Below are 24514 nucleotides of genomic sequence, written 5' to 3'. Positions count from 1 at the left end.
TTTGTCCCTACACTACAGTTAGACCAATACCAGAAGCATTTGGCTCTGTTCTCTGTGAAGCAGGGGTGCTGGTATACTGAGCCTCAGCTTCTGTTCACTTACATATAAGCCAAGGCTGCAGTATACCAGCACCCCTGCTACACGGGGTACTGAGCAAAGCCACCAATATACTATTTATAGTTGGTCCTATGAATAGGTTTTCAACTATTTTATCCTGGACAACCCTTTTAATTTCTGGTGATAGTGGCTCCATTTCTGGTGGCAGTTCAAATTCTCATTCTTATCTCTTATGTATCAGCAGGTCATTCACAGTTTACTGGAGCATAAAGTTAGTAATTATTAGTAATTATTGACCATACATAGGGGTAGCAAACTCTTGTCACGCATGCCAGTCTGGATATGCCATCAAATTGTCTTGATACAGTAGCTGCAGCACATTAAGTGTTGACAAGCATTGAGTTTTCCTGCTCATCTGCTCTATTTTTCTCCATCTCTGCCTGTAGCACATACTGCCACTTACCTACACTCTGCCTATAATTCTTGTTCCTACACCGCGGATTGGAAGTAACTTACCACTGCCCAGTGATGCTGCAGTAGTTCATGAGTGTAACTAATGTTCCTAGTGTTTATAACCATAATGGTTCTGCCTTGTCACTGTTAGTAGCGATCCTTTCAGCTGTCATTGTTACTAGGGTTCCTATGGAGAGGGATAGAAGAAAAAGATTAAATTAGTGATGATATCAAGCACCCCTCCTTCAAGTTGTACTGTCATGCCCTGTGGTGATTCTTTCCATTAGATGGCCAGCATAAAAGAGCACAGGACCAGCATTCAGTGTCCACCACTAAGCCCTTTATATGCCTATGGTGGGCAATGGGATTGGGACATGGTCACATACGCTCTCATGTTGGCCACCTTATGGACAGAATAACCACAGAGCAGGGTGACAGCCTGGAGGAGGGTAGTCTGATTTTAGCTCTGTGAAGCACACAGGGAGCTACTGTCACTAAATGCAGTGAGTACACTTCCTAATACTGTACACTGAATAATTTTACTATAAAATGGCTATACCCCTTACGGTGTGTGCACATGAGGTATTTTTGACCATTATATGACTTGACTGCATTTTTTACCTATTTTCCCTCTGCTGTCTTCTCTTTAGATTGTCACTTTGCCAGGATCTAAGTGAGTGGAGACAAGATTTAATGATGTCTCCCATACACAACACTCAAAGAGAAGCATGGATCCTGTTGGTCATACACATTAGTTAGAAGTTAGACCTTAATCTACAGGTTACAGGCTTTCATAAACCAACAATGGTAAGGTTATTATATAAGCATAGCTGTGATGTGTTTCTAACTTTATATTGTGGCAGGAAACTCTTTGAGGATTATAAACATTTGAGACATAGAATTTATAATTTAATTTCAATGCAAATGGTCTTAGCTCTAACGATAATGGGGTCTTGTTATGTGGTACATCACAAGCACCTTAAGGACCTTAAACATTGTAAATTCTGCAGAATAATCATGAACTGATAGTTTTCTGAAAAACAGAATCATCTTAGATACTGAATAAGAAAATATATGCTTTGTTGTCCAAAAAGAAGCTTAAAGGATTTAACGTCTAATACACATTGGATAAATTAATTTTGCTGTTTGTGGCTGCAGAGAGCTTTCAAAAGTATAATTTAATCTCAGTGATGATTCAATTGAGTAAAAGTAAATATGAGATCCAGTTAAGCCATCCTAGGAAAAATGTGATATTACTAAATTAATAGAAGTTTTATGTAAATAGGAAATATGGTCTGTGTCCTTTTTTAGTAACACAGTTAAAACTTTGGAACATAGGAATGACTTGAAGAGGTTGTCTGGGTTTATGCAAATACGGTTTAATCCCAGTATACACAAAAACTTCTCTAGTCTTGTAAGTTTGGTATTCTGGTTCCATACAGTGTTCCATACAGAAGATGTTTGTTTACTGTCAGTAAATGGGAACACTGTGTTAACAAACCTGTACATAGCTAACCCAGCTCTCAGCTGACAATTGTATCTAATCTCAACTAATGTTTAGTTAGCTTAAAAGCTTGGCTCCAAACTGATACATTGTAGCAAACTAGCAGAGGGAGAGTTTCTCCGGCTGTTGCCGATTCATTTAGCATAAAAAGCAATTCCAGGACAAGGTCCTGTGTGAGTTTTCAGTTTATGGATGGAAACAGTGTTCTCATTCACTGATAGCAAACTAATATATTCAGTTAATAATATGTTCAGTTATTTAGATCTAATCTGCTGCGTATTTGCTGCGTATCTCAGCTGTGTATATGGTGTGTGTGTTTATACCCTTAGGGTACAAACACACACACACCGTATACACAGCAGATACGCAGCAGATTTGGTGGTGCAGATTTGATGCTGTGTTCAGTTATTTAGATCTAATCTGCTGCGTATTGCAGCAGTAAATACGCTGCGTATACGGTGTGTGTTTGTACCCTTAGACTATAACCTGCTGATATTTCCCTATAGCGCACAAGGCACTGAGGATGAAGGTAAATTTCTTACGTTCATACTCTTTGCCATTTCTATAATATTAGCAGTTCATCCCTCATGCTAATTGGCTGTTTTGGGACACTGGGGCAGGACTACAGCCCCCAGTGCACCAATGCTCCCTGACCGGCAAGCTCTGATGATGTTCATTAGAAGTAGAGAACGGCTGATCGGTGTACTGGTAGTGGTAAACAAAGAGGGAGGGGGATGGTAACATGCTCCTCTATTTCAGCCATGGACAGAGTCAGCAGGGCAGCACAGTCTGGCGGAGACATTTACATGAATTGGGCATCGATGTAATCGTACTGACCTGCAGAATAATGATAACATATCAGTTATACCACAAAGTTGTATGTCAGCAGAGATTACAGGAACCAAGGAGGAACCCGTAGAAGAGTTAGCACAGGTCGACGTCCAGGAGACCAGCAAAATCACAGTAGGAGCATCACAGAGAGATGTTCAATTGTTCAATAGTGCAACACGTTTCGGTCTATTTGTTGCTTGATAAAGGTCTGTGATTCAAAAGACAGTCAAATCAGACCGAAAAATTGAGTCACATCTCTTTTTTTTTTTATTTATTTGGGGGGGGGGGGGTTTGTTTTAAATTTATTCTAAAAAAAATATAATGTCATGATTAAATGTAAGTTACTTCTGTTTGGAAAAAAATACAAAGTTTGAATATTAACCTCTCTGTACCTGAAATAGATTTGCAGGGGTTATTTATCAATGTCCACATGGTACAGGCTATAATAGCAGGGTTATAAAGAAAGAAAAACTTGTTGCTTTTAAATTGAATTTCTCCCATGATAAATTTGATGATGATTTTTTCACAGCTTGATAAATAACCTCATGGTGAGGTTTGTACATTTCGTGAACTTTTGACATATTGTTTGTATTTATAGAAAGAACTTGGACATTGGAAACAGCCTTGGCTTTGCTGTGCATATATCGCCATGGATTGCAAGTTTTAAGCTCTTTCTTATGCTTGGACATTTTTCTCAGATACAATTTCATCTATAACATTTTCATTACTGTACTGAGGATCACAAAACAGAGATGTCACTCTCCTATGCTGCAATTTGGGTTGAAAGCATCCCATGGAAAACTTCAAATGTTATGTATTTATCTAATGCCTATGGCTCACCCCAATGTCTATAGCTCACCCTAAAGCTTGAGAAAGTAACATTAGTGGGACAGCTTGAGTATGCATACTAAAATGTTCCTAAAATGGATGTTCTATAGATTGTGAACACACTAGAGATTTGAGCGAATGAAAACAGTGTGATATAGTTTTCACGTTTACTGTCGAAATTTGACAGACTTACAGCTTAGTTGATGTGTAACCTGAGACTTCTAAAAAAGTGTTACATATCAAGCATGACACTCGATAGAAAGACAGGAAGAAAACAACCCGTACCCAGATGCATAAGTGGTGCATAAAATAGAGAAACAAAATAAAAAGTACATCACTTATACATAAATGTGTAATGCAGCCATGTAGTGATCATAAAGTATGTCCATTATAGGGTTTAGTGGATTATATCACTTGGAATAAAACAGACCAATAATGTCCTTAGCTGCTAGGAAGAGGGTGAGGCTGATATCTTCTTATACGTGAAAGGATTGACCTAATCATTTAGGATATGTTCCCACAACATAATAATGTAACATAAGAATGGACGCTGATTGCAATGGAATCAGTGTCCGTTCTTTACTGCAGGAATGCTGAACAGCATCTGGAAATAATCGCTTTTCACACAATGTAATGTGCGGGGGTGGACACACATTACATTGAAGTGAATCGCTAATTGATTTGCGGATACACCCAAAGGTGAATGCAAATCAAAGATAAAAAAAAAACAAATTTTTTTTCCTGCAGCCGATACAGAGGTATCGGCTGCAGGAACGTCCTGAATGCAGCCCGGCGGCCGGCAGTTTAATAGTGTGAACATAGCCTTACTGTGGTCTGGAACTAGAATAATCTCACAGAAAAGGGGGGCAGATGGGGGTTATTGACTGTTCACTGATTCCTGAGCTATTGCCATTCAGATGGCATCACTATAGGATGTTTAGCCACCTCTACAGGGAAAATGCAGAATCAAGCCAACTATCTGCCAGAGAGGGCTCAGCTCTTTCTTCGCAGCTATCTATCTTAGCTACACTAAGAGGTCCTAGGTTCAAGTAGGAAATATGAACAGCAGTTGTTTTCATAAGGGAACTCTTTTGAGGAGCCAAGGGCAGGTACTGCTGTGGTACAGTGCTTTTGATTAGTCTTAAAGGGGTATTCTCATCCAAAGAACTTTAAGCCCAGCACTGCTACACCCCCTTTTCACTTCCTGGTTTGGCCCAGGGATTACACTAGCCTCCATGGACAATCCACAAACCCCAGAGACATGTCTGATTTCAGAGGGAGACCCAGAAGCTGGAAAAACTGTATATTTACTGCTCCTGAGGTTCTGACCATCCAAGTGACCCTACAGCTCTCATGTTTTGTGCAAAACACAGGAAAAGTGGTGGTGGGGGGATTTAACCCCTTAAGGACAGAGACAATTTCGATTTTTGCGTTTTCGTTTTTTTTCTCCTTGTGCATAAAAGGCCATAGCACTTGCATTTTTCCACCTAAAAACCCACATGAGCCCTTATTTTTTGCATCACTAATTGTACTTTGCAATGACAGGCTGAATTTTTGCATAAAGTACACTGCGAAACCAGAAAAAAATTCAAAGTGTGGTGAAATTGAAAAAAAAAAATGCATTTTGTTTATTTGGGGGAAATGTGTTTTTACGCCATTCGCCCTGGGGTAAAACTGGCTTGTTATGCATGTTCCTCAAGTCGTTACGATTAAAACGATATGTAACATGTATAACTTATATTGTATCTGATGGCCTGTAAAAAATTCAAACCATTGTCAACAAATATACGTCACTTAAAATCGCTCTATTCCCAGGCTTATAGTGCTTTTATCCTTTGGTCTATGGGGCTGTGTCAGGTGTCATTCTTTGCGTCATGATGTGTTCTTTCTATCGGTACCTTGATTTTGCATATACGACTTTTTGATCGCTTTTTATTAAAAAATTTTTGGATTTGATGCGACCAAAAATGCGCAATTTTGCTCTTTGGAATTTTTTTGCGCTTAAGCCGTTTACCGTACGAGATCAGGAATGTGATTAATTAATAGTTTGGGCGATTATGCACGCGGCGATAGCAAACATGTTTGTTTATTTATTTATTTATTTACTTTTATTTATAACCTGGGAAAAGGGGGGTGATTCAGACTTTTATTAGGGGAGGGGGCTTTTTATTCACAACAACACTTTTCTTATTTTTTTTACACATATACTAGAAGCCCCCCTAGGGGACTTCTAATATATACACTTTGATCTCTCATTGAGATCTCTGCAGCATATCTATGCTGCAGAGATCCATGAGATCGGCATTCGTTTGCTTTCGGCTGCTGCAGCTGGAAACAAACGAGTGCCGAGCCGGGGACGGCGCCATCTTGGAGCGGTCCCCGGCCGGCTTCAGAAACGGAGATCGCTTCTCCGGGATAACATCCCGGAGGAGCGATCTCCGCCACTAGACACCAGGGAGATGCTGGATCCGGTAATCGGATGCAGCTGTCATGTTTGACAGCTGCATCTGATTACTGTATTAGTAGGCACGGCGATCGGACCGTGCCCGCTAATACCTACGGTCCCAGGCTACACGCGGCACCCGGGACCGCCGCGGTTCAGAGCGGGGTCGCCGCGCGGCCCCGCTCTGAACGCCCTTACCGGCAATAGGGCGTACCTATACGCCCTTTGTCGTTAAGGGGTTAAAAAAAAGGCACAGTCATCAAAAGAAAACTTTTGACATGACGGAGTGACGTTTCAAATGTTTTGATGGGTCTAGGTCTAAGAGAGAGCCGGCAAAAGTCCTCACTCTGCGTGGCCCTCTCCCACCTCTGTGTCCTATTATAATATGTCCTGATAATAAAAGTTTATGAGGGACATCTTTTCTTACTGACAGAGCAGAAAGCAGACTGCCCTGTCAGGGTCTCAAATCCTCCCTGATCAATAAAAACTTTTGATGTGCCTCTCTGACATATCAAAAGTTTTCTTCTGATGCCATTTTAAGCAAATAAGTGATTGCTTAAAAATCTGCATCAATTTTACACCAAAACCTTCACAAAACACTTTGATAAATCTCCCCCCCCCCCCCCCAGAGTATAGTACCTTTTGTTTATCCTTTAAACAAGAAAAAAAATTACTAATATACTGTATACTGTCCATTAAAACACTAGTAGAAACTTGTTTCTTACATTGTCTTAAATGCTTCACTCATTTCCCCTGACAATACACACATTACAGCATATCCCAGTGCTGGATCCCCCAGCAATCAACCGCAATCTGTACTAGAATCTGACAGCAAGAGTTTAATTTTCCTAAAGTGCCACTGCACTGTTCTTTCAAGTAATTTTTTGCTCTAGACAGTTTTTTTGGGGAAGCACATATTAGGTGTTTATTCACTCACTCGATGTTTGCTCGATCTTTAGGCTATGTTCACACTACGTAAGTTCCGCTAAAATCATGGCCATTGTTATAACGGCCGTGATTGCTGCGGTACTTACGTAGTGCTGTAGGCTGAGGGAATCCCGGGTGGAGTGTATACACATACTATACACTCTGACATGTACATTTTCTGCCGCCGCTATTACAGGCATAAGCTCCATTGTGTGCAGTGGGTAGTTCTGATGCGGGCGCACACTGATGCGCCCGCATCAGAACTCAGTGGTGCTAAAGATCACCTGGGATGATCTTTCCTGAGACCGGCTGGCTGTGTGACCATAGCCTTAAAGTGTATCTGTCCCAAATGTTGACGTGTAAATCATGACAAATGTTGACGTAACAAATCAGAAAACAGTGAACCAGTTGCTTCCATTTTGAATGCCACCCTTGGTTGGATTGTGTCTTTATGACAGATTGGAGAAGCGGTTTTTGCATAAGACACAGAAATTAGGACAGTTAGGGTCTTTTTAGAAGGCCAGATATGCAGCCATGAATGGCAACAAACAAACTCCATTTAGCATATTTGCACCTGCTTGTAGTGCAAGATTAATTGTGGCGCCAGGTCCCACAAATGTTTACTGCATTGTTTGTGCACCCATTAAATGCATTGTTATCAGCCGCACATCCCCTGTTTGGACATTTAATTTTACCGGTCACACAAAAAAAATCAATCCGTTGACTGATTGCTGGCCCTTTTGCCCAGGCCAATTATTGGGTAAAGGAGTGTTCCTACAGATGCTTATAATATATAAGGGCCTTCACATTGTAAGTTACATTAACAAAAAACAGAATCTTATTATTTAATCATGATTGCTCTGAACAAACATAGAATTGTAAAGTGTTGCGGAATCTGTTGGTGCTATATAAATAAAAATTATTATTATTATTATACATGAACAACTGTACTTTGGCGAAAAATGCGTTTTCATATACATCTGGGAATTTATCAACTAGCTACCTTTCTATTATTATATTTTTTTTATTTCATTGAACTTCTTGTGACCTGTAAAGACACACAAATATAGAATTAAAAAGAATTAAAATGATGTTTTGACACCATTAGAATTTTTCTGGTCATGTACTTTCTCTCTTGAAGGGGTTAAGATGCCTGGAGTCTAAGGGATTATTATGAAATGATGTTTAATTCGCTTTGTTATTAATGCAGTCTAGAGAGCCTTTATGTCAAACTAATGTTTATTGATTTTAAATCATTGTGTGATCTACAAAAGGCTTGTACAGTTAGTGCTCGCTTGGTGGTATCTCTTGCTTCATTAACTCCAGAGACTACCTAGGAGGTAGAAAACATTATTGGGTTGTTTACTTCAGAACTTTTATGTTACATTATAAGTCTGTAATCCTAACATCTAACATTATGTAATGCACTTCTTTGTAAACAATATATATTTAAGTTGACTGTGGTCATAGAGTATTCTGAAGGGATTTTACACTTCAAAAAGTGATGGCATAGTGTTAGGATATGCCATTAATTTATAATCAGTAGAATTTCAATCTCTGCAAGCTAAGAGGGCACAACACTGGTTTAGAGTGCATAAGGTCAGGAAATAAAATTTTTCGAACATAATAAAAAATATACCTTCCCATTATATTTATGAGCTTAAACTGATGATTCACTACTGGGACATTTGGGCATCATTAGGACTTCCTCTATAAATTGGATACCACATGTTGAGAAGCAGCCATTCTGGTGAAATCTTGCCATCCCTGTGTTACATTGACAACATTCATTTTACTACTTATAGTACAAATTCAAGCAGAAGCAACAAAATACAGTAGCTTTGCATGCAGAGTTTGTGGGTGAGAAGCAGGGAAAAAGAAAATGTATTTAGGGCAAGTCCTAGAATAGGAAAGGGTTCATCTCAAATGTGCTTAGAAATGAAAGTACTTCCAATGCAGCAGCAGATGGATAAAATGAAGCAATATTATACCCAGGCCACCACTTGCTATGCTCATAGGCATGTAGAAATAAAGCTACCGCCATAGTTCTTTCTCACTGTTACCTTGTAGTGCCCGATATTCAATACATTGTTCAGTATGGGTAGATTACCATGTGACAAATGGAGTGTTGTACAGCATGGCTGGTACTTCAAAGATTCTCTAGTTTTATGGATTTTGTGGGCAGGGAGGTTGTTCCAAAAATCTTGAAAAACTAACCACAGATCATCTAAGTGCCGCGTGCCAGGGCTAACTATGCAGTGTTGTGGCTGCTAGGTTTGTGTTTGGGTACTAGTCATGGTGGCCAGGAGTGGTGTTGAAACCCACCTCCAGACAAATGGCCACTGTGCTTGACAGAGAGGATAACCCAAGTGTAGGTTTAGGTGCAGATGCAATAAAAATAGGACAGAGTCCAGTGGCTTAACCATGATAACTTTCTTTACTGGAAGAACTTCAGTGCAATACAATACAGTTGCACTAATAACTGTGTGAGCAGGTAAAGGTGACAGGTAGTTATAAGTAGTTGTACAGAGAAGAGAGTCGGCATGAGTCTTGGGGGCCGTGTTCAGGTAGTGGTGTACTCTGCTGAGATGAGTTAGTAGGAGAATTGTTGAAGATTGAAAAAATACTCATACTCACATTAAGATAGTGGTCTATCTGACCGCCTTCTGCTTTAACCAGTTCAGTGAGTCCCAGGTTGGGTAGTACGAGCCCCAGACCTTTACAACTGGGTGTAGCAGACTTCCGAGACTTCCCAGAAGAGCCGTCCGCAGACATCAGCTTCCAGCTATGTGTCCTACTGCGGTCAATACCTACTGTAGCTTTGGTTACTGCCCTTATGTTATCAAAGAAGGATCCCAGGAGTGGACAAGGTTTCCTCAGCGGATGGCTACTCCTCCCAAGGGTTTAGCACTGCATACTGAAGATAGGCAGCAACAGTGAAGTAGTGTGCTTGCTTGAGTGTCTCTCTCCACCTCTACTAACAAAAGACTAAAGACCACAAAGGACTTCCAACCAGGAACTAACCTCCCTTTTATAGTGGTAATTAAACTGTGTTCTCATTGACAGGCTTGTGGAAAGAGGAAAGTAGAATAAATGGGAAAAGTGAGGGAACCACCTGCACTTGAAGACTCCTTGTTCATCTTTACACTGAATATAGTTATTAATGACATTGGCTGGATGTTTGAAGTACTGCTGCATAAATTTGAAGCCAAAAGGACACCACCCTGATGGTATTGTATGATGGGTAAGTATCTGCCTGTATTTCTCAGCATTAATGACATCACTTATCTAGGCCAAATTTTTATCTATATTTGCTAAAATGCAGTGTCAGACTTTAAAGGAATCTCTACCATGCTTCACAGTTGCCTGCAGACATTCATTATTTACTACTCTCCAGTCCTTTGGTAAACAAAGCCCTTTGGTTAACCCCTAGACGACCCTGGACGTAGGGTTACGCCATGGAAGTCTGTCCCCAGACGACCCATGACGTAACCTTACGTCCTGGGTGTTTTTCCCGCTATGAAGCGCGCTCCGGAGCGGAGCGCGCTTCATAGCAGGTGGGGGCCGGCTGCAATCAGCAGCCGGGACCTCACCGGTAATGACACGCTGCAGCGATCGCGCTGCCGCGTGTCATTAACCCCTTAAACGCCGCGATCGCGGCGCGACCGCGGCGTTTAAGTGTAAGTGACAGGGGGAGTCCCCTGTCACTTACCGATCGGGACCTCCGCAGTGTGACTGCGGGGGTCCCGATCGTTGAAACGGACTGCCGGAGGTCTCTTACCTGCCTCCGTGCGGTCCGATCGGCGATCTGCTGCACTAAGCCTGCACAGGCAGGCTCAATGAGCAGAGCGCCGATAACACTGATCAATGCTGTGCCTATGGCATAGCAATCATCAGTGTACAAATCAAAGTACTGTATGTAAAAGTCCCTCAAAGGGACTTCAAAAGTGTAAAAAAAAAAAAGTTCAAAACACTAACACACTACCCCAAAGCCCCTCCCCCAATAAAAGTATAAATCACCCCCCTTTCCCATTATATAAATAAAACATATAAAAATGAATAAATAGATAAACATATAATATACCGTAGCGTGCGTAATTGTCTGATATATTAAAATATAACAAGCGTCATTGTGATCGGTAAACGGCGTACACGAAAAGAGGGGAAAAAGTGCACAGATTACCGATTTTATGTTACATTATATATTTAAAAAAATCAATAAAAAGTGATCAAAACGTCCGATCTTCACAAATATGGTATTAATAAAAACTAGAGATCATGGCGGAAAAAATGACACCCCATACAGCCCCATAGGTGAAAAAATAAAACCGTTATAAGCGTCACAATAGTCCCATTTTATTAATATTTAATTGCCAAAAAAAAGGATTTCATAAAAAAAATACATATATAACATTAGAGAATCTGTGTAACCTGCATATGGTTGTGTTCGGACTGACCTATAGAATAATAGTGTCATGTCGCTGTTACCATATAGTGCATTACGTAGACACAGGAACCCCCCAAACGTTACCATATTGCATTCTTTTTTACGATTTCACCTATTTATATCTTCATAAATAATATATTTGGAATTCCATCATACATGTTATGGTAAAATGAATGGCGCCATTACACAGTACAACTATTCCTGTAAAAAACAAGCACTTACATGGCTTGTAGATAGAAAACAGAGTGCTAGAGCTCTTAGAAGGGGAGGAGGGAAAAACGAAAGCACTAAGATCAAAATTTGCGCGGTCCACTGGGTCATTTTGGGCCTGGTCCTCAAAGGGTTAAACCAAATATTTTGATACATAGTTGAGCTGCTTGCCCTTTCCACATCAAGTATGCAATTCTTCCATGAAGACTATTTTTGGACATTTTTTTCTGAACAATAGATGGGCGTACCTGGGTCCCAATGGTTTCTGTCAGTTGTGAGCTGATAACACTGCTTGACATCTTCTGCTTCCAGAGGAAAGTAAGCTGACCCAGATTTATCAAAGTGTGTAAAATAAAAACTGGTATAAACTGTGCATAGCAACCAATTACAGCTCAGCTTTCAGCTCTGGTAAAATAACAGCTCAGCTGTAATGTGTTGCTATAGGCAGTTTACACCAGTTTTTCTTTTACTCTCTTTGATAAATGTGGGCCACGTGTCCTTGATCTGCTGCACCGTTACCTCGCTTGACTACTGCCTCTATGGTCCTCAATGTTGCCCATTTTTTGTGCTTCTTTAAAAGAGCTTGAACAGTATATCTTAAAACCTTATTCTGTTCTAAAATCTTAGCCTGGGAGAAACCTTGCTGATGCAGTATATCTACTATGTGTCAGCTTGATGCTATGCTTAGCCTTGCTATAGTGTATGATCTGTGACATTAAACTGATTAACAAAAGAAGAACCAGCAGCACCCTAATAGCTCAAGTAGCCCAGAGACCATTATACCACCGTAACGACTATAACATATGATGTGCAGTCCTCCCATTGATATGGCCTGTGATATGTAAGGCTGTGGATTGATGTGTTTGTGTTGCACAAGCACTGACAAGCAGAGGATGCAAGATGGATTAGAGTGGTAGTGTACTGGCAGCTTCTTTGCCTGTGTATTTGATCGCACCCTGCTGATCCTTTGCTGTGTATGAATGTTCTATGGACTTAATGTCCTTGTGAGATTTTCACACACAACCACTGCAGAATAGCAATGCCTTAATCTGACTTAGGGGATACTGACAGTGTACCCACCGCCCCAGAGGCGTAGCTACCATAGAGGCAGGGTAGGCAGTTGCTATGGGGCCCATGCAGGCAGGGGGCCCGGGGGGAGAAGGTAAGAGTGTGTCCTTCGGCTTAACCCCTTATGTACTGCAGTGTGCAAGTGACCCAATGTTTAATTACATGCTGCAACACAAAGAAAGGGTTAATGATCAGAGATGTAACTAGTTATAGAGTCATTTGGGATATTGTTTTGGCCTCCAGATCTGACAGATATGAATCTGTATAAAGATTTGATCCTCACATATCACATAGATTTGCATGTGTATTTCTCCTGTTCTCCTCTTGGTGCTTTATATGATGACTATTACATATTTATATTTATTTTCATCCTTTGTCTCCCTTTGTTTGGATACATTGTGTAGTTTGTATTTGGCATGAGTGAATATCGCAATGTTTGTCAGATTATCCATGTTTTATATGTTCCTCTCCATGGTCATGTTAATCCTTTGGGAGGCTTTTTAAGAAATTCTGGCACTATGGGGAAGATTTATCAAAAGGTGTAAAATTTTGACGGGTGCAAACAGCCCACAGTAACCAATCACAGCTCAGCTTCCAGCCCTGGGGAAAGGAAAGAGGAGTAGTAATTGCCTTCTGTGGGCAGTTTGCACCAGTCTAAATTTTACACCCTTTGATAAATTTCCCCCTATGTCTTTATAGCATGATTAAGGGTTAAGCATACCTGAAACATATTGGTTGTGAATTATGGATCATGTTTTTATACAATTAGGCTGGGTTCACACACAGTATATTTCAGGCAGTATTTGGTCCTCATGTCAGGTCCTTATTGCAACCAAAACTAGGAGTGGATTAAAAACACAGAAAGGCTATGATCACAAAATGTTGAAATTGAGTGGATGGCCGTCATTTAATGGCAAATATTTGCTTTTAAAACAACGGCTGTTGTAATGAAATAATGGCAGTTATTTACCGTTATATGGCGGCCATCTACTCAATTTCAACATTGTGTGAACAGAGACTTTCTGTGTTTTCAATCTACTTCTGGTTTTGGTTGCAATGAGGACCTGACATGAGGGCCAAATACTGCCTGAAATATACTGTGTGTGAACCCATTAAAAGATGCTTGAATTGGAGAACACCTTGTTGCTGAATAAAGATGAGCGAACCAAACTTCCCAAATCGAGATTTGTAACAATTTTTTCAAAAAGTTTGATTTGGGACAGCACCAAGTTCATCAATCTCAAGCCCTGATGCAAGGTGGAACCAGATGCTGTGGGGAGTGTTTCTGCCTCTGGAAGTTGACTTCCTGATACTTGTCTCAGGTTGAAGCCCTGATGTATGTCAGCCAAGGTTTGAGATGGCTGCTGGGGATCTTCTTCTCACTACTTCTACTCCCTGGGGACAAAGGAAGGCTCTAGTGGCAACACACTCAGTTGGTTGACTGCAGCAGTCCATCATCCACGCAGCAGTGTACTCCACGTCCTCAATGGGTTCAAGATTATGCACTTTTTATGGAGCTCCTGCCAACAAATAGGGTATTGCCATGAAGGAGATCTCTTAGGAAGCCATACTGCTTGCATTTATTGAACTCCTGGACAGTGGATAGCCTCTGCTCAGAAAAGACTTTACTTGGGTCCAGTTGCTCCAGATGTTTTCTGAAGTCCAAAAAATAACCCTTCAATTAAGCAAACAACAACTGCATATTGCCAAAAAAAGAAATTTTATTGATATTTAATAATTCCGACATGCAAGGAGAAAACAATATTTTAAAAAATAATTCATGGGCTCCAGACCAATTACCACACTTAAGTCAAATGCTATGCAAAGATATGCCAACCAAACTGAATGGTTATATTGCCACAGTAAATCCTAAAAATAAACAGTAAGCTGACCACATAGAAACCAGAACCATGCATTCCCACCAGCAACAATGCAGCTCCACCTAACCCTCCAATGCATTTCATAAATACTTTCTCAGGGAGTGATCTTGTGATGTCCCATTCCTGGTCCTTCTCTACAAACCATCTGTGATAGGGCAGGGGTGGACTAGAAGGCAATTGTGCTGTTGCAGGAGAGAGTGGCGGTACTTTTCCTAGCCTAGATGAGGATTGGCTACTAAAGGTTCTTGGAGCGGGCTTAGGAAACCATGACTGTGGGACTGCTGCATGCTCACATCTTGATGGCCTAGATGGGACAGATTCTGTTGGATTGCTGAACCCTGCTTGCGTAGAGCATCACTTACATTAGTGTCAGTTATTTTCGGCCCAGTATGGGATCCCGGCCGGAGCATATACGATGTGTATACGCTCCGGCCGGGATCCAATAAACAGGCATTGTTCCGCCACGCCAAAAGTACGGCCGTTGTTGCCATCGGCCACAACGGCCGTACTTTTACGTAGTGTGGACATAGCCTTAGGCTATGTTCACAATATGTAAGAAAACACGGCTGTATTTCATAATTTCATATTTGTTGATTTTATGTTGATTTACAGACAGAAAAAAAAAAATGCTGGATGAGACCTTACTGGGATTCTCTTAAGTAAAATAAACTGAACAGGTTCAATTTTTTAAACAAGCTAAACTGTGTGTTCCCACAAAGAAACAAGGAGCTAGACAAACGTTTAAAGAGTGCACTCCACCATATAATAAATATATAAAGATATATGTACAAAAAAATATATATAATTTTTATTAGTCGATTATACTCACATAAAACACTCACAAAAAACACTACACAATACACTTAAAAACATTTAAAAATTCCAGTCAGGAACATGCAAATCTACGGTCTACCCACACAATAAATAAAGGGTATCAGACCTACGGGGAGTAGCAAACAAATAATATTGTCAACATGACCCAAATAAAATGTATAGAATATCAAAAAGTAAAGAAATAAGGTCCCTAGGCACTCAATGTAGAAGACCAGTGTAGCCTGTAGAACCAGAATTCAACAAAGAAAAAACTAAATCAAATGAAGAGTAAATTCAAAAAATCATAATAATAATAATATATCACCCAAAGTATTGGCAAAGCAAAAAACCAAAATGCCAAACCATAAAGATATGTAAATGTATGAGGCAAAAAAATATATCACCCAGAGCAACACAGGAAGGAAATATATAAATCTCGGTGCCTAGATAAATAAAGGGTCATGGAGCTGCTACCCCCCGGCACACGCGTATCGTCACCCTCCGGTGACTTCGTCTGTGTGTTCCCAGTCTGCATTTCTTTTTTTATTAATTTCCAGAGTTTGGGGGAAAGTTAATTATGAAAGCACATACATTGCAGTATGTATACTTATTACATTAATATATAAGTTTAAAGAGGTTACCCTGGAAAAAATGACTTTTCCCCCTATCCTGTGGATAGGGGAAAAGTAGGAGGTCGCCGGGGGGGGGGGGGTCTAACCTCTCTACCCCTGTTGATCTCCGCATTGGGCCCTGTCGGCTCTAACGGCCACAGGTCGCATGCCTGACCTGCAGCTCTAATTATAACAGAGCTGACGGGGCCCAATACAGTGATCGGCGGGGGGTACAGGGGTTGGACCCCCATTGACCTACTTTTCTCCTCATTTTTTCCTGGACAATCTTTAAATGTTGGTTGTTCTGCAATTCTACACATTTGAAAATTTCTTGAAATCTGTATTTTCAGGCCTTTTTACATCTTTATTTTTTAATACTTATTATTTGCCTCACTCAAATGTAATATTTATGATCTCAGTATACTTTAATATTTATTGAATACATATCAATCAAAATAAAGTATAACTGACTTTTAGATGGGAAGTTAATAGCGATGTAGAACTTAAGACAGAGACTTACTTACTATATTCTGCAGCATACCTGTGCCTTTATTTTCTTTAAGCCATCCTTGGCATTTACTAAAATTAAGTGAATAATGTTCCCAGTGTATAATAGGCTCACAGCTGATGTATCAATACTCTCACGCCTCGAGACACATTGCGCTCCCAAAGACGTTTCAGAAGATGATGACTCCTTCCTTGCACATAAAGAAGGAGGAGTTATCCTCTAAAAACATTTGTAGGAGCGCAATATGTCTGGGCGTAAGTAGTTGATACATCAGCTACAAGCCTGTTATATGCTGCATCATTGAAAAATAAAAATAGAAGTGGCAGTAAGTGAATTATTCGTCGGCTGCATGTCCAATGCGTTGTAAATAGTTCATTATTACAGATGTCAGCGGAAGGGTGAAATAACCATGTGTTATACTCCAAGTGACTGTTAAGTTGGACTCTTTGGAGTCTTAGGGTACATTTTATCTATTGCCATCAATATTACACGGCCCGATAATCATTTAGAAAAGGCTGCACAGACATCATTAGCGATGTCCGTGCAGTCCTTGCCCAAACAGTTAATACTTTACCCCTCCATGCTGCTGGTCTTCTTCTGTGCTCTGCATGCATCCCAGCGCCGATTTTAGCTTCAGCGTGGCCTACCTGAGCTGACAGGCTGCTCAGCCAATCACTGGCCAGAACAGCCGCAGTCAGGGATTGATTGATCAGCTCAGGTAGGCCACGCTAAAGCCCGTGCTGGGATGCATATAGGAAATGGCCGGGAGTGGGGAGAGGTGATGTATTAACTGTTTGTTCAATTGTCAGCCATTGGCCTCACATTGCTATTACACATAAGCCTGATGATTTGAAGTAAAGGCCTAAAGAAACTAAAGATTATCAATCCATGTAATAAGGCCCGTACAGTGTGGAGGTTGTGTTGAAACTTGTGAAGTTCAAATTGCCACTATTGTTTTAAAATAAAGCACACTTACCTCCCTGGCTCTAGTACTGCTATTGCTATCTTACGGCTCTGTCCCATTATTTGGTCAGTTCTGGATCCTGGAACTGTGACACTGCAGGCCCATCCAGCCAAAGCCCATCAATTTCAATGATTGCAGGATGCAAAATATTTAACTCTGCATTGTCCAATTGGCAGTCTTCCTAAGGCAGACTACGAGTAGAGCGCTGATAATGCAGATCAATTCTATGCAATAGCATAACATTGAACAATATAAATAGTCTAATGGTTGTTTGTAATAGTCCCCTGGGGGACTTAAAAGTGTTTTTTTTAAAAAGAGGAAGACAAAGCCTCTCCCAGCATAAATAAAAAAATAGGAAAAAAATCACCATGATTGCTGATTTGTTTGTAACATTATCTGTCAGGAAATAAAATACAAAAAGCAATCAAAAGTTCTTATTTAAACTAGTGCAGTACCAATAACAACTAAAGATCATGGAGCAAAAAATGAGACCCTTTATTTCTGCCTTGGCCTGAGATCCAGATAAAATACTGCCTGCCCTCGGACCAATTCAGAAATTACACTTGAATACGAAAATTTATTCTGAATTGAGTATCTTCGATTACAACCGCTGAAAAACAAGGGCAATTTCATACTCTCAGTTCTTCCTCACCTGCACCCTTACCTTTGTCACAAATCTACCGACTCCTCTGCTCAGTCTCCATTAACAACTCTCCCCCTTCTTTTCTGAAAAAATGGTCCCCTATCCTGACCTCTGATGATTTAGAAAGTAAGCTACTTAAAGGGATTCATTCTGTCCGTACAGCTACTTCCAGTGTTAAGTTAAGAGAACTTCCTTTCCGAATATTACATAAAGCAATATATGCCTTTGACCGTTCCTTTACTTACTCTCTGGAATATTATCTAAAAAATGTCCTAAATGTGACGAACCACAGGCGGACCTCTTCCATTGTCTGTGGCTTTGTAAATCAGTAGAAAACTATTGGATATTGGTAAAATCCTTTATACGTGACATGTGGTGGTTAACGATTACTCTAGACCCGATCATTTACATATTCCATGGTGACACTGGACCTATAGATGATCCTACGTCACACCATCCTATTCCCTCCGGTGTACATCTAACCCTATTACTAGCCCTTAAATGCTTATTAAATCATTGGCTACAAGATAGCCTCCCGACTACTTCGGAATTAACATCTGCTCTAAAAGAAACATTACATTGGGAGATGCTGGAAACCATACGAAATAAGGAGACCTTTACAGCTTCCTGCTTTAAAAAATGGAAATTATTCCTAATACATGGTTACACAAAGGTAGAAAGGCGTCCTATTATGCGTCACTTTACCTCGATCACATGGTACTATAATATGCTGGCTGCCGGCACCCTAGAACCATTCTTGAAAACTTGGAACTTTACTTTCTATTACTAAAATGCTATATATTTTTATTACCTACATTCTATGTATTAGTGGAGTAAGATTTAGTTACTATTACTGATTTTGTTATATCGGCCATATATGTACACACATTTGAACTGCTACTTTTTCTTTTGTACAACTCTTCCCATTGTGGATTTTATATTGTGCCACAACTCAATAAAAAATGTTTAAATACAAAAAAAAAAAATATATATATATGAGTCCAAAAACATCCCTGTAGGTTGAAAATTATAGTGCTATAAACAAATATCTATCGTAAAATAATAAGAACATAATACTATAAGGGCAAAGTAGATGGACTATATGGTATTTTTCTGCTGGCAATCTTCTATGTTTCTATGTAACCCAACCCAGTATTGTCAAGATTATTTTTCATGGAAAGCAGAAACTAAGAATATGGTTTGTAATTTGTTCAAGTCAATGAGGTTCAAGACGTTTTCTACCATTAATTACTTGGTAGATGATTTACTGAGTAACAAGTAATCAGCTTTATTGGAAAGAACAAGGTACAATTGATTAAGACTTGGGAATGGTTCTCATGAATGTTGGAAGATGATCTTGTTAGCAAACTGTGAAATGTGTGTAACCCTTTGTTTATAGATGATCTGATCATAAATCACTGCTTCTTGAGGTTAGTAAGAGCTGCAAATGCTAATGAATTGTATTATTCAATATAGTGGGATTGGGCGGAATTGCAAATTAGAAAAATAAAAATTAAATCTGGTAGTCATATTAGCTGGGCTGAATGTCTGTAATGAATAAATTATATTTGACAGATTATAGGGTTCAGATATATGAGACATAATTCTTTTTTTAATTTATGATCACAAAATATATGTATAATAAGTCATAAGTCCTATTCTTTTCGCAAAGTATATAGTAAATCTAACATATGGGTACAGAATTATAATCTGTGGACTACTTTGGGAGCCGTATTACAAATCCCAGGATAACTGCTTTAAAATGGAAAGGCTAATACAGTATATTAGAAATGTTGTATTGCATTCAATTGCGTAATACTGTCACAGTGTAGTTTCCCTATTAGCGCTATTGTTATAGTCCTATTGTTTGTGCTATATAGTCATTTATGCTGTCTCGGATGATTACAGACTAATAAACATTCTACCCCAAAATGATAGCTCCTTAAAAAAAAAAAAAAAAGAAGTAAGGCTTTTATACAGCTATCAATATTTCAGGAAGTTTGGGTATAGAAAGCTGACAGCACTTCTAAAGTGTTGTATTAAATATTTGCAAGCCCCATGAAACAATGTTTCTGGAGCACATTTCTGGGAATTCTACATTGTGACATTTCTCTGTTTTTCCTCCTGGAAATATAAAAATCAACAAAGCAGAACAGCTTTTAAATAGGATACAATAAAATTTTATTAGATGTTCCAGTGTCCTGAACAGCAACATGTCAGCCTCATGGGTCGTTTACACGGGATATGAAGCAAAATAGTCACCATAGTTGTACCTAAGAGATTCATCTGCAATTTGTTTGTCCAATTTCTTGCACATTTTCAGCTTGATCCATAAGGCCGAAAAACTGCTGTAATGTTCAAGTGACAAAAAAAGCATGTAATAAAACTTAGCCTGCTGCACCACATTGACACACTATGCTAGGAACTTGTCTTTTAGGAGTGTGCTGTTTTGACAACTGAATGTTACCATTCCTCCAGTCATTTAGGTGTGTCCCTATGCTCTCAACACTAATTGGACAGTGTCAGGATCTGAAAGGAGAAACAGAATGAAGCTCCATTCCGCTGTATGAAGCTCCACAGTGCAGAATGCACTAGTCCCTTGTAAACCGATCAATGGTGCTGGTCCACCATATCATCTTGGCAATGGCATCTCGAGAAGGAGAAAACTGTGTAGGTTCACATTCGCTAGATAAAATCATTCCTTTATTTATGTGCAGAAGATAAAAATCCAAAACACCAGGTACAAAAATTAACATGTTGCAGGCCCCTCCCATTAGCACTCATGATACAGTAGCCATGGTCTTGCAGGAGAATAAAAAAGGGGAAAAGGGTCCCTTCCTTCACCTTACTTTGGGTGGAGCAAAGTATCTTAGCCTTTTTTTTATTCTCATACAAGACCATGGCTTTTGCATAATAAGTGTCACAGCTGCGGCGCCGGTCGGTGCTCAAGGCCGCCACCATTGCCACTCCACCTGCTCCCAGTAACCAGCAGACACAGGCCCCCACGTGCAGGGGTTCGGCGCTTCTGTTTCTTCCGGCCTGCAGGGCACCTTACGTGTCTGTGCTCCTGCTCCCCATCTGTGGCGTCTTCACTGTCGGCTCACATACCCCTGCCCCCTGGGATGTGTGCGCGCCACTTTTCTGTGATTTAAAGGGACAGTATGTCACTGGTAGTGTGTACCAATCACCTCCCTATAAATTCCAGCCCTGCCCCGAAACTAGTGTTGGAGCCTCTGCATGCTTCCCTAGCATGTGGTACCAACTCTCTGTTGCTCCTGCCCATGGTTCCTGACATCTGCGGTTCCAGACGCTAGCCCTGCTGTGTTCCTGCTGCCTGTGGTTCCAGAAGTAAGTCCTGCTGTGTTCCTGCTTGCCACGTGTCTCCAGCTGCACCTCACCCCCCGCTATTAAAAAGCCTAGCCTGGGGTAGCGACCTGAGGGTTGCCTGCGGCAGCAAGCCCGTCCCACCTTGCGTCGGGCACTGGTGAAGACCAGTGGTCCCTTAGGCTCCCTGGTGCAGCTTACGCCATCTCTATCGGCGATACAGTGGATCCACGACTCCAGTCGCTACAGCGAGCCAGTATAAGAGCTGGTAGGAAGGACCTGAAATGTATTGATTTTACCTATTTACTTGTGTTGTTTTGGATTGTTATCTTTTGTGCATCAAAAAAAACAACAAATGGTTTTATCCAGTGAGTGTGGACCTACGCAGGGACAAACTCTATTGATAGACTCATGTCACAGTACAGGGATCTATTAACCCCTTCCCCCAATATGACGTCCAGGGACGTCATGAAAAGCAGTGCCATTCTGCATCATGATGTCCCTGGACGTCATACTCTTCCTGCCTCCCCCCACTGTCCCTGGCTGAGATCGGCCAGCAGGAGGAGGCTGTGTCACACAGCCTCCTCTTGTTGCCACTGCCCAGAGAGGAGCCGCACTTCCCCCGGGCAGTTAACCTCATAGATGCGTATGTGGGGAGATCTGCTTTTTCTCGCAGATCGGGTGCTGGGAGGAGCCAGCTGCACATGCTGTGCCGCTGCTGTGCTCCTCCCAGGCACCCGTTCCCAGGCACACTTCCCAGTGCATGTAAAATGGATATCGCTGTAATCATACCGACCTGACGAATAACGATAGCATATCATACCACGATACCAGAATTGTACCAATGGAAGCGTAAACTTGTCTTAGACAAATATTTTGGCACCCCAAGGCCTCCGTGACATGATATAATGACTATAAAAAACCTTAAATAATAAAAGACCCCAAAAATACATGAGGCACTGCGGCCACATATGGGGGATTTCTAGAAACACTGGAATAAGGAGAATAAATAGTGAGTGGTATTTCTCAGTTAGTATTTGCTGTGTAAGAGAAAAAAATGGATTAAAATGGAATATCTGCCAAAAAAAATTAAAATGATAAATTTCCCCTCCGACTTGCTTAAATTTCTGCGAAACACCAAAAGGGTTAATACACTTATGAAGCATTACTTTGAATATGTTGAGGGGTGCAGTTTTTACAATGGAGGGATTTATGGGGGTAACTAACTTACAGGCCCCACAAATCCACTTCAGAACTGAACTTGTCCCTAAAAAAATCAGAATTTGAAATTTTCCTGAAAATTTGAAAAAATCACTGCAAAATTTCGAAGCCCTCTAACATCCTAAAAAGTAAAAGGACATTCACCAAATGACGTCACCATAAAGTAGACATGTTGTAGATGTTGCAGTAATAATTAATTCATGTGACATAACTATTTTTCTCAGAAAAAGAGAATTTTGAATATAAAGGATTGTAAATGTTTATAATGTTTGCGCAAATGTTGTGTTTTTCACAAAAAACTACTGAGTGTATCAACCAAAGTATACCACACACATAAAGAGGAATATGTCACGAAAAAACAATCTCAGAATAACCATGATAGTTAAAAGCATCGCAGAGTTATCACTACATAAAGAGAGACAGGTCAGATTTGAAAAATAGGCCCCGGGCATTAAGGCCAAAACAGGCTGAAGAGGCAAGGGGCTAAAAAGTGGCCCTGAATTATTAGTTTGGAGGATTCCAAATTCACAGAATCCTACATTACTTAAGAGCTGTTAGGCCTTCTTAGTAAGGTAGTAAAGAAAACAGTCTATAAAATTATTTTATGCACGTTCTATATTAAGTTTAACTTATTTTTTTTTCCCGGGGACCTAACTGTGACATTTAATTATGACTACACCTTCTGTTGATGTATTTGCCACTTTGATGTCTGATCTAATTAGCGATTCTCGTGCATCTATAAAAGCAGTCGTTTAATTGAACATTTTCAAATATCACTTACATGGGGTCTATGTCAGAATGGAATCCCATAATTAGTTGCCTTTATATAACACTGCATTTTACATGTTTGACTTAAAAGGCTGTCTGCAATAAGAAAAGTGGCATGCTATTACATTGGTAATAATTAGCTTCCGTATAATATATATTTACATGAGCAATGCTATACTATATCACATAATAATAATAATAATAATATAAGGAGGACAATGTGTTATTTCTTACTGTTAAATGTATATTGAATGGTGGTATTTGGAATAAAAGTATTCATAGAATATAGATTTATTTCTTCATAGGATACTTTGAAAATGTGTATGGAACTATCTGCCTTGCGGCTGATACTCTTTTTATATTGTTCCAGAGTTTTCAATTCCTTATTTCTTTAAACATTTCTTCAAACCCCACCATATTAATTCTATGCCTGTTGGACTTCTATAATAGTTCTTTCTATCTAGTCACTGCTGACTGCCTCCACTATTCCCTCAGTTGCTGCTGTGAACTCCTTTAAAGTAAAATGAACAATTCAATTTCATATTTGGATTTAGCAGAACAGTTATCCAATTTTTCATTTTTTGACATGATAAAATTCAATATATGCTATAGCACGCGGTATGTCTTCTCAAAGTGACAATGTCACAGAGTACAACTTTATGGTAGTGACAGGAGAGATATTTATCAAAGTTTTCTATGATTTCAGAAAAGTTACTTTGTAAATCCCAGATGTTTTATGTCTAACAAATGTACTCGGCTCTGGTGAGACAAAATCTTTACCAATCTATTTTTATTCTTTATTTTAATGTAGGCCGTTTTGCTTGTTCATAAGAGTCTACTTTAAATAAATCTCCATCAGGCTTTATAGGAGCAATGCACTTTCTAAAGTCAACATTATCAAAGGGATGTTATGTGAAAGGAAATGGAAGAACGGAGCCTACCAGTCTTAATACTAATGCCTTATAGATCCTAGTAGTCACATTTCTGAGTCTCTTGTAATACCTATAATTTGGC

The sequence above is a fragment of the Dendropsophus ebraccatus genome, chromosome 6 (assembly GCF_027789765.1).
Source record: "Dendropsophus ebraccatus isolate aDenEbr1 chromosome 6, aDenEbr1.pat, whole genome shotgun sequence".
Taxonomy (NCBI): domain Eukaryota; kingdom Metazoa; phylum Chordata; class Amphibia; order Anura; family Hylidae; genus Dendropsophus; species Dendropsophus ebraccatus.
The sequence above is the reverse complement of the archived record's forward strand: the minus strand, read 5'-3'. Positions refer to the sequence as shown.